At 36.1% G+C, this 13,031-nt stretch overlaps 1 long non-coding RNA gene across 3 annotated transcripts in view; it reads right to left on the reverse strand.

Moving 5' to 3' along the window:
- LOC125935539 (uncharacterized) overlaps positions 1-13,031 on the reverse strand; it is a 139,286-nt gene that overhangs the window by 109,156 nt on the left and 17,099 nt on the right. For all 3 annotated transcript variants that reach the window (XR_007461710.1, XR_007461709.1, XR_007461708.1), the window contains exon 3: positions 3,165-3,321. This is a non-coding gene — a long non-coding RNA (uncharacterized LOC125935539). The remainder of the gene's footprint in view (positions 1-3,164; positions 3,322-13,031) is intronic.

A 13,031-nucleotide genomic window follows, 5' to 3' on the forward strand; every position in this document is an offset into this window, starting at 1 on the left:
TTTAAAGCAGAACTATTAAGAGCCATAATCTACTAATTGATCAAAAAGAAAAAAGCTAAAATTATAATGCAAATCAAAAACAAAAGGATTATAAGTGAAAATGTGATACATTCAAATGAATACAGTGAAGCATTTCTATCAAAGCTGCCTCTAATATTTCTTTCACTGGACTGTGTTTGGTTTTGTTTCTACAACAGGATAAAGAAGAAAACCACTAGAGTTTCTTTGACCATCAGTTCCCTGGTTAATGAAACCTCCAACATCAGATCAAGTTATTCTACCTTAGTTCAACCACTGTATATTGACCCCCAAAGGGTATGTTCAGTTTTAAAAGCCTTCTGAGGGGTCCCAGTAATGGAGACACAGGCCCAGAGAAAAAGGAATTAATGCAACTTTCTTAAAAAGTATACATGAGGGGAACCTTCAGCTGCATGACCTCAAAAAAGAACAAGAAAGAAATCCACAGGTCTCAGAAATAACTCCATGGTAGTTCTGTGGGTCAGCCATTTGTTTATGTGCCAGATCATAAGAGACAGTTGGTTTCTAGGAGCTCAGTCCCATAAAAGAGTATTCCAACTATCCATGGAATGAATTCCCTTTTAATTAAAAGAAGAGGGGAGGGGGGCAGGGAGATGCTTTTACAAAGGCCTAAAAAAGAAGACAAGAGCAACTGTATAGAGGAGGAAAAAAAAGCTAGTCAGTAAAACTTACAAGTTATTTATGCCTTTTATATACAGTCTCTACATAATTGCCAAAACTCATTTCCCAAATGTAATTGCCTAGTGTTACATTTCACCATCTCAGCTGATGGAAAGCTGCAGGAAAGGGAAAAAAAGGTAGCACAGGAACAGATATCCCAAATAACATTTAAATTAGAAGCTTTATCCTTTTCAAAGAGGAAATCTGGGGTGTGGTGGTAGCAGCTAAAATTGATTCAGTCAGTCCATGGCCACCATGTACCTAGGTTTCAGGACCTTGACAGTATGGATGATAGTGTCTCTTCTATTTCTTAAACCAGATGCTGAGTCCCTGCAGCAACCTGTCCAGATCCACCTGTGTTGTAGCCCCTGTGTTCACGAAGGTAACCTATCCATACTGCATTAAGTTAAGATTTTATAGATAAATTGTAGATGTTATCAAAGCGGTAAGAAGAAGGAAAAGGGAAAACTAAGAAGAACCTCAGAAATAATTGTTTTATGATGCTAAAAGTGAGTACCAGAAGGGGAGAAATTACTGTTCAATGTCACAGGGCATTACTCAGGGATAAACTCAGGGTTTATCCTATACTCTTTAGACTTTTGGTCTAGGTCAATCTCCAGCTCTGGAGGGCAATTCTTGGATTCCACTCTCCAAGTAGACTATTCTCTACCTGACCTCATGGTTTATCCGATTCTCTGAACCAGCAATAAGATGCCATTTTGAAGAAGTCAATAAGCAAAGTAATGTCTATTTCCTGCTTGGCGAACAGTGAGAGATCAGGATTAAGAAGGCTCTTGTATCATCTATGGAAAAAGCAGGATTCAATCAACGAGGCCAACCCAAAGTAAGGTTGAAACCTCTGGGCTCACTGTGCCCCAGTTTCCAAAACTGACAGAAATGGAACCACTGCTTCTTGCTGGCTGAAACGAGAAGCAGGGCAGACTTAACATGTACCAAATACAGGAAGGTAGCCATAGGAAACATTGTCATTAAGAATAAGGAGCGGGATGCCTGGGTGGCTCAGGGAGTTAAGTATCTGACTCTTAATTTCAGCTCAGGTCATGATCTCACAATCATGAGATGGACAAGGTGGAGACTGGGATCTCTATCCCCCTCTCTCTCTGCCCCTCCCTTGCTCATAGGCATTTGTGTGCTCTCTGTCTCTGTCTCTCTCTCTTTCTCTCAAAATAAATAAATAAATTTTTTTAAAAAAAGAAGAAGGAGCATTACTCTAGATTCTGGAGTAATCTTGCTGCTTGCTCGCAGCAGAGGCTGTCCACAATATGTGTTTATTATTTCTACAAGTTTCCTACTACATTCCTTCCCTGTGATAATGCAGCCCTGGTCATCAGGCCTCAAGGGCTGTGCTCGTGGTCAGTGTGTCTCACCTGATAGGACTTCAGATACTCCCTCTCTGGAGTTATAATCTGAAATGTAATTCTAGATTCTAGAGGGATTCTGGAGCTGAAAACAGGAGAGGAAGGGAATCGGGATTTAAGGTGGATATTTACACAAATGCCACCCATTCATGTATGCACTGTGAGATCAAACCACCTATTTTTATATACTTTTTATATAACAGTATAACTCTTCACTCTTTAAAGAAGGTTTTCAGATTATTTACCTTAAATGAGCCTCAAAACCTCAACCAAGGCTGAGCATTTTGCTAGCCTTATTTCACAGATAAAGAAGCTAAATTCCACAGAGATTAAGAGTTTCCAACTTCTGGGGCTCCTGGGTGGCTCAGTCATTTTAAGCGTCTAACCTAGGCTCAAGTCATGATCTCACAGTTCATGGGTTCAATCCCGACGTTGGGTTCTGTCCTGAGAGCTCAGAGCCTGAAGCCTGCTTTGGATTCTGTGTCTCCCTCTCTCTCTGCCCCTCCCCCACACAGTCTCTGTTTTTCTCTCTTTCTCTAAAAATAAACAAACATTTAAAAAAATTTTTGTTTTAAATAGCTCCCAAGTTTTTCAAGGGTACCTGGCTGGCTCTGTCAGAGCACGCAACTCTTGGTCTCGCAGTTATTAATTTGAACCCCATGTTGAGTAAAGAGATTACTTAAAAATAAAATCTTAAAAAAAAAGTTTCCAAGTTCCTACGATCAGCATCAACCACCTAGTGGAAGAGTTGAGATTTTGGTCCAAGTCCTCTAACTCATGATTCAGAATCCTTAACAAATTACAAATACTGCCCACGCTACGTGACCAGTAATAAAGATTAAATCTATGACTATATATGAACTCAACAAAATAATACAACAAAGGTAAGAGTTTCCAACTAATTGGTTCCCTATTTTGAAAAATAGATCTTGGGGAAGTGAAAAACAACTTTCTCTATGATATTAAGGTAAAAATAACTTCTATGTGACTGTCAAGCACACTATAAAGCACAAAGCATCCCAGCAACTCCTTGTTTTGCTTAAAGGACAGTCAGATGTCAATAACTATGACAAAAAGCATACTTACCACAGAAGGCATCCTAAATCATTGCATATGGTGAAAGAGTTTCTTCCACTCTGTGAATTCTGTTTCTTCTTCAGCATCTTCAAGACATCTCTACAACCAGTGGTCAGTCTGTCACATTTGAATGCCACGTCCAGGCAATAACCACAGTTCAAATTCACTGGCACAGAGAGAAAAAGGAGATAGCAGACTCTGAGGACTTCCAGATTCTGAGGAGAAGTATTGTCACAAGCTTTTTGATTTGCTTTTTATTTCAATTAACCTTGAAATCTAATTCATGTTGTAAAGTTTAATAGCTGATGTGTTACAGGCTCAGAAATCTCTATTGTTAAACAATTATTATTTCAAATCCAAGTGATTCTTCAACAAAACAACCAAAAAAGAAAAGATAGCAGGGTTTTTTGTTGTTTGTTTGTTTTATGTGTGTGTGTGACACAATAGTTTTAATGGCTGTGAAAAGATTGGTTTATTTTCATAAATTAACTATTAGTTCTTGACAAATAGCAAAAAAATGTGAGAATAAACATATTTTTTAAGAGTAAAACAAATTAATAATGATGCATAGCTTCCTCAGCATTTTTTTTTAAGTTTCTTACCAAATAATTAATTTAGGGAAGAGTAACAAGTATGATGATCTATCTCATGCTAAATACTGAGTTTATACTTTATAAGCAATCTTTCATTTAATCCTCACATCAAGATTTTGAAGGATGCATTACCTACATTTTATAAGAAAAGTGAAATTCAGAAACACTAAATGAGCCTCAAAACCTCAACCAAGGCTGAGCATTTTGCTAGCCTTGCCCAAGGTTACAAAGCTAATCAATGCTGCAAGCCAGGGTTCAAGCCCAAAACAGTTCTTGCACCAAGTGAAGAAAATATATTCATTTAAATATTAATTCAGAACTAAACATTTGTACATCACATTCAGGAAGGAAAATCTCAAATTATACAATCTCAAATTATACAATTTGATACTAGCATAAAGAAAAAATTTTTAATTACCCATATTCTCATCACCCAGAGAAAACTATTAATCTTTGTTATTTTTCTACAATACTACTACAGTATGTTTATAATGGAATATGCATTTTAATTAACGAGATTAAAAGAAAGAAGTTTTCTTGAGAAAAAGAGACTACCAGAGGATTAATGGTTCAGTAATGGTTCCCAATCAGAGAATGGGATAGAAACGAAGAATTAAGGCCCAGAAAAGTAATTTTCACCTAATCACAAAGCAATTCAATGGTAGAACAGGACAAAAACACAGTTCTTCTACTACCCTGCCAAGTATTCATTCCAATATGTACCTTTTCTGGGTTTCTACAGAATTTATAGTCTGTGACTCTAGATTACAGTCAACCTTCCATTTGCTTTATTCAAGTTATTTCTCATATAACATGGCCCCTTCTCCCAACTAAATTAACCATCATGTAAATTCTCTTTACTCTCGTGTTTTATCTTTCAGAAGCTTGTTTATCGTCTATTCCTGGTAAGCACAATTTTTCAACATCTTGATAATAAATGATTAAATCAAAATTTCCATCAGAAGACTTTGTCTCCTAGATCAATTTTGCCTACATGAGCAGTTTTGAGGCTAGCCTATACCACCTTTTGAGTTGACACAACAAAAACAGCAAGATAACTGAGATTTATCAGTGTATTTATTCATCTATTCATTCACTTAATATAGTGCAGATGATGGCCAGGTTCCATTCTGGGCACTGAGGAGGTGTCCTGCCATCAAACACCCAAGCTGTTGACTGTCCAAGAAGTAGGGTAGTGCCCATCACACAGTGGTCTTCACTGTACTAACAGTAGGCTGAACAATTCTGGCAATAATTTTTAGGTCAGTTCAGAAAATCTTTCTACAGGACCTTCATGCTAAACACTAAAGCTACAGAAATCTATAAGTCAGGGAATAAAGTGTGATGCTTGCTTTCAAGGAACTCACAGTATAGTAAAAAGATGTGTCAGAAAGACAGGACAGGTGATGGAGACGGTACTGGGATTATTCTAGGTTGTGTTTTTAAGATTTATCATCAGGAGCCCAGTCAAAGGCAAAAAGTCTAATCAGATGGATTTTTTTAAAAACTCAGGAATACTCTATTTATTCCTAATACCTACTCTCCCTGACATCCTCCCTATTTGTTTATTAATTTGGGGTCTCCAAAAACTCTGGTCAAATTGAATCTCTTGCCTTTCCAGAGGAAGTCTGCACCTTGATTATCACAGAAGCATTTCCTGAAGACTCTGGAGAATTCAAGTGCATTGCACAAAATGAGGCTGGGACTGCAGTCTCTAAAGCAAGACTCTTTGTTTCTCCAGGTAATTGTTCTTTAGGATCGCCCTGCTCCAATTCAGCCATGAGCCAGGACAAAGTTTCTGTTTCTATCTGAGTTGGTGAATAATTATATTTTTCAGAAAGAAAAGTGGAGAAACCAGAGAGTTCTCCAAAGTTACTCATGAGGAAACTTTCTTCAGAACTAGCCTCCTTTCCTTGGAACAGTGATAGCTACACGAAGGACAAAAATGTAGATGATACCCCAATGAACACTATTTCAACTATTCCTCAACCAGCCAGTCACAATGAACAGGAGATCCAGGTTCCAAAGGAGGATTTCTGCAATGAAAATTCTACTGAGCTACAACCACAATGGTAAGGGCAGACAGACCTAACACTCACTCACTCAACAAATGTTCTTGGTCTTACAGTATAACATTGAACATGGCAAAGTTCCTGCCCTGAGGGAGCGTGCATTTGCAGTGAATCATGTAACTGTCATTTCCTTGCCCTTCATCGTATACTTCACAAGGGCTGAAACAGCAAATCATGTGCTTAGATCTACATTTAAGGTTTTATTACAGAGACTTCTTTAAAAAAAAAATTAATGTTGAAATGCCACAAGAATTTGAAAAAGTACAATCTTTTCTCCAAAAGAATTCGGGGTCCTATCTAAATATAAATACATAAAACACTTTGTGATATAAGTTTCTTCCTGTTGTCTTAGAATACAGACAAAATTGTCCCTGCATTTAAAAGGCAACTGTAAAACCCATGGGGGAGGGGAAGGGAAAAAAAAAAAAAAAAAGAGGTTAGAGTGGGAGAGAGCCAAAGCATAAGACACTCAAAAACTGAGAACAAACTGAGGGTTGATGGGGGGTGGAAGGGAGGGGAGGGTAGGTGATGGGCATTGAAGAGGACATCTTTTGGAATGAGCACTGGGTGTTGTATGGAAACCAATTTGACAATAAATTTCATATACTAAAAAAAATAATAAAAAAAAAACTTAGGACACAATTTCAAAAAATAAATAAATAAAAAATAAAAAAATAATAAAAGGCAACTGTATAAATGGGAAGCTAACTCAGTAGGTGAATTTGCCAACCAGGCTATGTTTAAAACACAATCCACTACCATCTCCAATACCCAAACACAAACCTCAAACCAAAACAGTGACTAAAAACAAAAAACAAAAAAAAAAAAAAAAACACCCTAAAAATTGATACTTAAAAGTCATTTAAAATTTTCTGTTTTACCAATATCTAACACAGTCCACTAAATATTTTACCAACCTAAAGTTACATTTAGATTAAATTTAGGCTAAACACCTTAAATAAAACTTAAAAAATGAACACTCTTGACTATTTTCCAGTATAACTAAACATAGCATCTATTAATTACAAAATAAAAGATACTGGAATATCTTTTAAGATATTCTTGAGTATTTAAGATATTTCTTGAGTAGTATTTGGGTTTTTAGGTGGAAAAATTTATCATGTCAGAGATGAAAGGAATCAGAGGTCAAATACATGAAGTACCCCATTCTACAAAGGACTACAATTGTAGATGACTGGCTGATTTTGCTGAGGGCTGCTTCCTCATGCTTTTATGACCCTGGAATAGGTACTCCCCAAGTAGTTCTTAAAATGAAGCCAGGGAAGGAAAGAATCTGAACTTGGAGATTAACAGACCTGCAACAATGTACGTGAGGCACATAGTAGAATTCATTAAATAGTAGCTATTACTTCACTGCATAGTTTTTTCTTAGGATCAATGTAACTGCAATAATTGCCTATCACTGTGATTTTTCAGTTGGTCTCCTGGAACCCCTTTAGCTTCTGGGGTTTCTAGTTGCCTGGAGAGTAGCTACCCTTACAAATAAAGATTTCTCATGAGGTCAAAGAAGAATGGGTGTGTGGGACTAAACACTGCAATTTATTCAACAAACATTTATTAAGCACATCTTATGTGTTTGTCAGTTTCTATGTGAGACTTCCCTCAGAAGACAGCCAATACAGATATCTAAAACTTTTCTCCAGGAGTTCATGTGTTTAGCAGTGAACCTTTACGACTTAAAAAGACATTGAGCTTATAACAAAGTACTTTTCTATTTCTACCTTTTTCATTAATAAAACCATCTGTGGGAAAAATTATTCAACAAAAGTTCCATAAAAGTTAAGTTTTTACTAAAAGTCAACTATGAGCTACATTGTCCCAAGCAAGATAAAAATGTTATCAACAGTCCCTCCCTCAGTAAACATTTAACTTGGTTGAGGAGATCTATTATACCATGTAATAGTCCATTATGATTTCCTGTTTCATCTGAGTCTCTCAGCAACCCTCTGATTAGGTTAGTAAAACAGATACTATCTTGCTTTTCAGTTAATTATTAAAGCTCAGAGAGTTTAAGCCACTTGTCTAAGGTTACACAGCCAGTATTTGGTAGAGTGGGCCCTCACACTCAGGTCTTCAAAATAGATAATAAGAAGGTTAATGTGTCTACAAAGTTGTAGAACATTAACCAAATAAATGTCATAATTTTTACTGCTTGACACCAAACCTAGTGGAATGTCTATTATTATTTCTCACTTGAAAAGAATACAAGACAGAATCAAGTACTCAAAAGGAGAGATTTCAAATTTTAAGTGCTACAGTGGGATGGAGCTTCAGTAATCATAGTGAACTACACATAACCTGAAAATAAAGGAAGCGTTCTTCACTCTTCAGTCCTCTCATACTCAATGTGGTATTTGCCTTCTTAGTTGATATAGCATAAATTAGCTTCATCACATACATCTGACCTCTGACTTTAGACAAAGCTCACAGCACCATTGTACAATAGTATATTTTACATTAAAAAAAAAAAAAAAAAACAAGGGCTGTACACGAAGAAGGGATGAATGAGTGACAGCTAAACAGCCAAGCCACCCTTCCACTGATGATGGGAAATAAAGAATTCCCTTAATGGTTCGGTGAGACAGTGGAAAGTTGCCTACATATTGTGAGGCACTGGAATGATCCACCAAAGTCGTTGCTGATAAATTAGAGAAAGAAATGGAAAAAGTTGTCTTTGGGGACTGGTTGGAATATAGTTCACTCACCTGACATCTTACTGATTCTTCCGGTTTTAGGACAATTTTTCTCAAATAAGCAACTAAACCATTCAAATAACCTTACTTGTGAGGAAAAGTAAAACACCCTTCCAAAAAGGCAAACCAAACATTAAAAAATAGAAAAACAGATTCTTAACAGATTATTAAATATAGACCTTTAACTTCTATAAATCAGCCTGTGAGCCCCTGACTGTAGGGAAAAACTTAGCCCAGATATACCATGGTGCTATTACACTATAACAAAATAACATCTTACAAAGGCCTAAGAGGAAAAAAAGAGATAAAGTTTAAAGGATAAAAAAGCAAATGGGACTAAAATTCTTCCTATTCGATATGGTTCAGCATCTGCCTTAGGCAATATCAGGGACTCTATAGTTTGTCCTGGGCATGTTACCTACTTGACTGTTGGATACATCTTAACCTTTTAGGTATTAAGATACCTAATACCTTAAAAAAATCTAGCATCTCCTCTCCCTTGCCCTAATTAAATCCTGTTATCTAGAAAAACCAAGTAACAGTCATATATACTACATTTAAACTGTTTAGAACAGCACCTACTCATAGTAAATGCCATACTTGTTGGTTATTCTTGCTACTTTTATTGTCACTTACATTTACATTTTAAGTCTCCCTAATTAGGATTAAAAGGCTTTGTCCCTATTAATGGAATCTGAAATATCAGTGAGCAAATGTAGAGAAATATTTTGGGAAATTCCTGAAATAAGAGTTGGTAGGCAAACACCTACTCATCCAGTTTAGTATGCCTTTTCCACTATGTAATGGCTGTGTGCCCAGGAAGCAATCATACACCTACATGATCAGCTGTGAAGAATTTTACATGGCTCATATGCATTCAAACATCTACTGGTTGGACCTTAATGTACATGGTAATTAAATCAAGATTAGAGGATCCATGAGGGAGGGTAATGAATAGACATGCTTTAGGCCAATAGAAACATACCATAATGGAAACCAACTAAATGGGGATAATTCCACTCAACGGACCTGATCCTCATGTCACCTACTCCTTTTTACCAGTTCTGTTGTTGATTTGAAGGTTTCTTCCTCTATAATTATTTACTTCCCTGCACAAAAATGGAAACCTAAATACCAAGATAGTTTTCTTAGTGAAAAGACAAAGGAAACTGCGTAACTGTTAGGAGTTAAGGGAGATGAAGAAATGAGAGTTGACGGCATAAAGCCCTAAAAGTACAGACTGTTTCTTTGGTAATTTCTTAAGTGTTTCCAACTCTTTAAGAATAAAAGAACAAGGTCAATGAGGCATATGCCGTACAGAGTCAGAAAACTTGTTAAGAAACCAAATCATCTTTTTCCACCTCCCCACCTTCCCAGAAACGTCATCATCACCTGCTCTCTCGCCTTTACCCAGACCACACCCTGTCTCTTGAAACAAACTGCTTGAACTCAGCTCCACCCCTGCTTCTATTTGGCAAGAGGGGGAAAAAGGGGGGGGGCCTTCAGATGAACAACTATCCAATACAAATCAGTTTGGACGCCATCCATCACTAATCTTACTTCTGGAGAATTTTTACTGGATGGAATGTCAGTCTTAGGATATGGTTTCCCTTTCAGTCCTTCTTTCTCAAACAGGGAACATTCAAAGCCCCCACCACAATAAAGAAATTGAGTTTGCTTTATACTTTTTTCCATTTCCCAATTCATTGCTCTTCCTCCTGCATGAGCTTGCTAAAGCTCACAGTCAAAATTCACATCTAAAATAAAGATGCCTCCAAGAGAAGCTCATGTAATCCCACTCCTTAAATATCACTAAGACATCTGAGATATTGTTTAGATTGTGGACTCTTACTTTGACATGCCAGCATAGGTAGATGGACAGGCAAGCACATCAGATGTCACTGTTTGGCAGCTGATAAAAGTCAGTGGTGCTATAATACTAAGCACAGAGCCACTAGATTAGTCTGTGAGGGAAGGGGATGCCTCTTCCTTCCCTTCAATAGTGGGTTAAACCCAGCTGGCACCCTCTGGAACGACGGGTAAGTCCCACCTTTATTTCTGCTACAGTTTTGGGTTTTGGTTTTTTGTCCAAATCAGAGGAATGTGTACAAAAATCAACTTCACATAAAAAGTGTGCAAGTAACATTGTAATGTTATTATACAAATATTTAATAAGGAAGTAACCTATTCATTCCACTGAAACTGGAAGGTATTATAGAAAGGGTACAAGGCAAGATAGTTGTGTGTTAGTATTTTTAGATCATCATTTTTCCTTGAAAAGGGATACTTGGCGTGATTATAACTGTGGTGATGTTCTAGAGCTTTAAAATATCCTCAATCAGTTGTTTGTGCAAGTCTGTCTGTACTATATCAGAGAGAGGAAAAAAAAAGTTAGGATTTTTTAAATAGGAGCTGCATAGTATTTTACTTATAAAATCTTTGAAATTTATTTAACATTACTTGGAATAAAATGATACTGCCAAGTAAGAGAACCTCTTATAAAATTAAACTGTTGAACAGTAACTACAAACATAAAGAAAAACTTTTCAGAGTTATCTATTTGAACATCTCTATAAAATTTTGTTGAGACATGAGTAAAATGGAACTTTTGAAAGAATATATTCTTAACTGAGCTTTGAAAAGTAACGGTAATTGTTAACTATGAAGACCGATACCAAAATGTACAAGATTGGTGACATTTTAAAAATATATGTAAGGAAAAACAGGGAACTTTCTGGAAAATATCTACTGGCTATTTGTTACAGTTTATCACTTGCCATTTGAAATGAATCTGAATAATTTGCCTTCCTAAAAAGGAATTTAAGAACTAAATTTGGACTCAATTCTGCAATGTAATGAATAAGCCCATAACTACAAAATTACTTGCCTTCAAATAGAGTCCTTGAGAAGATCTAATTAAAGCTTCCTTTTAGATGTTTTCCTCCAACAGTGTAAAGGCCTAATACAGTTATTTACTAAAATGCACTCTGGTTGAACATGTTTGTGTTCATAAACTTGAAATTAAGGAATATATGGCTTTTTAAGTGTTCTTTCTCAACAGAATCGTTCTCTTGGCTGTTGAGTTGCATTTGTTCTTTCCTAAAACCTTTAGGTTTGTTTGTTTGTTTGGGGTTTTTTTTAATTTTTTTACTCTGAGAGCATGCACGCACACATGCACATGCATGCAGACAAGCAGGACAGGGGTAGAGAGGAGAGAGAGAGAATCCCAAGCAGGCAGGCCCCGCACTATGAGTGCAGAGCCTGAAGTGGGGCTCAAACCCATAAACCATGAGATAATGACCTGACCTGAAATCAAGAGTTGGACACAACCAACTGAGCCACCCAAGCACCCCTAAAACTGCTAGTTTTAATTTAATTCTAAACTATATGTACAGCCTTGGGATGAAGTTATTTGGTCTGAAATTTTTCATTAAAAATGATACATTCTTCAAGCTAGGAAATTAAACAATTTTAAGATTTCATTTCAATGATGACAGCTTGGTATCAGTTATAGTTTGATTTATCATTATCTTAGAGTTGCCTTATACTATGTAATATTAAACGTATTTTGAACTAGTCTGTGTGTAATGTCTGTATATAGTTCTGCTTATTAGATTTACCATACTAATGGAAGAAATCAGAGGCAAATATGACCCTTCATGGTTGATTTTAGGGGCAAATGATTCATCTAAGGAAAAATGGGGTCCATTACAGGAAGTTAGAAGAATCAATGCAGAGCTAAGTAAGAGAAATGGCATCCCTCTTTTTTGATGAGATATACACTAGTTTCATATTGCCTTACTTCCTTCTGTACATTAGCATCTTCCATTTCAAAAGAAAAAGAGAGAAGCTAAAATAATTTCAAAATTAGTCTAAAAATACATATGAAATAGGTAAAACTAGTAAAAAGTAAAAATCTAAATAATTAAGAGTATCAACACCAATAACTAGATTGTATAATCTAAAAATAATAAAAAAATTTATATATGGCTCTGGAATAGTCAGTAAGATATAAACACACAGAAAGACACACATACTCCTTAATTATCTTCTAGTTTGGTACTATGGTCATTTTGGAATCAAAGGGAGAAAAAGAGGCAGCACCCTGAGAGCGAGCCGCAAAAAATACACTCAAAGTTGACAATAGTGAATTATACATGTTCCCTCTACTTTATGAAATTGCCAAAGAGTGAAGGAGTAAATATGGACATTCACTGTTCCTTATAAAAAAAAGCATATTGTTCCCCTTGATCTAATGAGACATCATTCATCACAGATCACCAGGACATTCATTAAGTGGTGTATCAGAAGAGCTGCTCATTGGTTTTCATGAGCAATGGGAAGAATTCAGACTGAAAAGGAGCAGACAAGTTAGGTATTTAACTGCTAATAATTTAAATAATTATTAATATAATTAATATTATTAATATAATTAATCTCTGTGGTTAATGAACTATACCCCCTAGGCAAAGGCTAATCGTAAGGCCATAAAATTAT

The sequence above is a fragment of the Panthera uncia genome (assembly GCF_023721935.1).
Source record: "Panthera uncia isolate 11264 chromosome A1 unlocalized genomic scaffold, Puncia_PCG_1.0 HiC_scaffold_17, whole genome shotgun sequence".
NCBI lineage: Eukaryota > Metazoa > Chordata > Mammalia > Carnivora > Felidae > Panthera > Panthera uncia.